Below are 3,192 nucleotides of genomic sequence, written 5' to 3' on the forward strand. Positions count from 1 at the left end.
ATAGATGGTCATGGATAAAGAGGAAGGCCCTCAGGGAGATGAACTGAAAGGGGCCGTGACAATGAGCTCAACCATAGCAATGGCGAGCATGGCCCAGGGGCGGGCAGAGCTTCCTTCTGTTGTCCGAGGCAACAATAACAATCATCTAAATCAAAACACACAAAAGGACACAAAACATCAAATGTGCCAAAACCAAATCAGCTATTGTAAATGTCAGATAATTTCACCTGAATTGGACAGAAATGGGGCTATTACTAATAATGAAATTTGTCACCATTTTTGTTGGCTTTCCTTCTTTTTTGTGTTCACTTGTATCTCATTTCTTTATTCACACCACCAGTGATTCCCATTCTCCTCCATGACTTTCACACCATGTGAAGAGTGCTCTTGGTGAAGTGTGAACTGCCTGGCTTATCTGTGTAATCAGTGGAAATGAAACAAATTGTTATAGATCCTTAATGGTGACTTTTTTAAAGCCTGAAACATTGATTATTCCTGCACAATGAAGCCTTTCTTTGTGCGCATCATATATATATTATCTTGTGCGGTGCTTCAGCGCAGTCATGACAAGCTAAAGACTGGATGATTACTAGGTATTAGTTAAAGGTTAGGGCTGGAATTAGGATTCCGAATTCTGTCTGCTTTCCACTGTCACACAGTTAATGAAAATCCATGTAAGCGTCAATCGATTATACAAAGGCAAATAGGATGAAGCAGTACTAGGCCAGCTGGGGAAGACCGGCAGGAGAAAGCCCTAAAAAGACTAAGAAGTGTTACAATAGCATATCAACCAAGAGTTTATGAAGCCAGGGTCTTGAAGAACTCACTCAAAACCATCTTCTCTGAAGGAGCCTGGTGTCTCAGTGGTTATGCATTGAGCTGCTAAACACAAAGTCAGCTGTTCGAGACCACCAGCTCCTGTGAGAGAGAGAAAGACACGTTTTCTATTCCCATAAAGAATTACCATCTTGGAAACCCACAGGGGCCCATTCCACTCTGTCCTCTGCATGGCCATGAGTTCTATGGCAGTGTGCTTGCTTGTTTGTTTTTGAGGAATTCCAGTGATATGGGAATACTTCCTTCACTCACAAGCCCCACCCAGACTGCCTCCCAAATGGATCTTGAAGGGAAGCATTTCGCTTCCTTTCCAGGCCACCCTTCTTCTCGGGGATCGTTCAGGCTGCTCTTCTACCTCTGCTCTTTTCCTCCTCGGGCCTCATATAGCGACAGAGTGAGCTGACTCACCTCCTCTTCATAGTCCTTCAGTAGCTTTTCACGTCTTTCCGTTTAATCTTGAGGTATGGCTTTTATATCCTCAATATGCCAACAAGTAGATTTTCAACTCACACACTCTGCACAAATTATCAGGAAGGACCAGTCCTCGGAGAAAGACATCATGCTTGGTAAAATAGAGAACTAGAGAATCTTCCTAATAAGAAAAAGACCCTCAACCAGACGGATATAGGCTTAACATAGTGGCGGTTGCAAGGATGGTGCCAGACCCGGCAGTCTGGTTGTATACAGGGTCACTGTGAGTCAGAAACAGCTCGATGGCTCCTAGCAGCAATGGTGCCTTCACTTAGGGAACTCTTCCAGCTGGTTCCCTCTCATCCTTCTTGCTTCACCCAGAATGGCCTTTGTGCAGATAAGCTTTCCTTGACCTTTCCAACAACATGAGTTCTGTCTTCTTTTTGTTTCTCATAGAATAACCTACATGAACTTTGTAATCAGTATTCATGTCATTTTTTGATTATTATATTTCTTTCACACTCAGGTAGTATTTCAAACAATGTTTAGCCCTCTTTCAGGAGTGCCTGGGTGGTAAAACCAAGAACACACCATACGAGGGCCGGGAAATTTGGTGGCTCCTGCCCACACAGAAATGCCTCAGGCCTGTGATCTGATTTGGAGAAGCCCAGCCTTGGGACACTTCTACTCTGCACACTGGTGTCTCCGTGAGTTAGAATTGATTTGATATCAACTCACAACAACATGATTTTTAAAGTTTTTACTAATCCTTATCCCATCTTGATATGTGAATATGGTAATATACTCACTCTCTGTTTTTGTACTGAATGTATATCTATGCATTATACATACATATTTTTAAAGAACAATGTTTTTAATGCACATGTACTAATTGTGGACCCTTGGGGCATGATGTTGGTCCTGGTGAGAATAAGTATGCTAGTTTGTGAATGCCGTGACAACCAGCTCTCTGCCTCTTTCCTTTCTCTATAATCCTTGGCCAGATACCGCACATCGGTTGTGTGTTAGTCTGGGTAGACTAGAGAAACAAATTCATAAACACACATATGTATATAATGGAGAGGTTTATATACAAGAACAATTGAACATTGAAAGAAAATCCCAGCCCAGGCCAGATCAAGTCCATAAATCCAAGTTCGATATTAACCCATATTTCTGATATCAATCTTTAAAGTCCTCTTCAGACTCAGGAAACACATGCAATGACGCCGAATGCAGAAGATCACAGGCCAGTGGGTAGAAAGTCTTTGGATCCAGTGGCATTGTAAACATCTCAGCATTGGCAGGGGTCTCTCTGTGGCTTCTCCGGCTTCCGAGGTCTGGTTGCATCCATGTAGCTTGTCATCTGCAATGTCTCTCAGAGAGTAGCAGAGAGAGAGAAGTGTCTTCCGCCTCCCAAGCAGGAAGTACCAGTTTTCCCAGAATTCCCAGGAGAAGGCCCTGCCCACAGCAATCTCATTGACTATCTCCAGATTGGCAGCCTAGACTCTTCCCCTACACTCTTAATCCTTAAATTGACACCAGATTAGGTGACTACCACAGGTTGAGTCACCTAGCGCTGATGGTGACCCTCTGTATAATAAGACCAAAGATCATCTAGCCCCATGTCATATTCAACATGCACAAGTCCACTCTTCCATGCATGGTATATTTTGAGTGCTTACCAATGTAGGCCTCCTCATCTCCCAGCACTACATCAGACAACATTCTGTCGTGATTCATCGGGTTTTCATTGGCTCATTTTCAGAGGTAAGCCACCAGAACTTTGTTCCTAGTCCATCTTAGTATGAAAGTTCCACTGGAAGCTGGTCAGCATCATAGCAACACCCAACCCCCCATGGACAGATGGTTGGTAATACACAAGTAGCATTGGCCTTGAGTCAGATTCAAATCTCCTGCATGGAAGGCAAGATTCCTATTACT

This window comes from Echinops telfairi, unplaced genomic scaffold (genome assembly GCF_000313985.2).
Source record: "Echinops telfairi isolate 266 unplaced genomic scaffold, ASM31398v2 ScPeMD7_18;HRSCAF=68, whole genome shotgun sequence".
Classification (NCBI taxonomy): domain Eukaryota; kingdom Metazoa; phylum Chordata; class Mammalia; order Afrosoricida; family Tenrecidae; genus Echinops; species Echinops telfairi.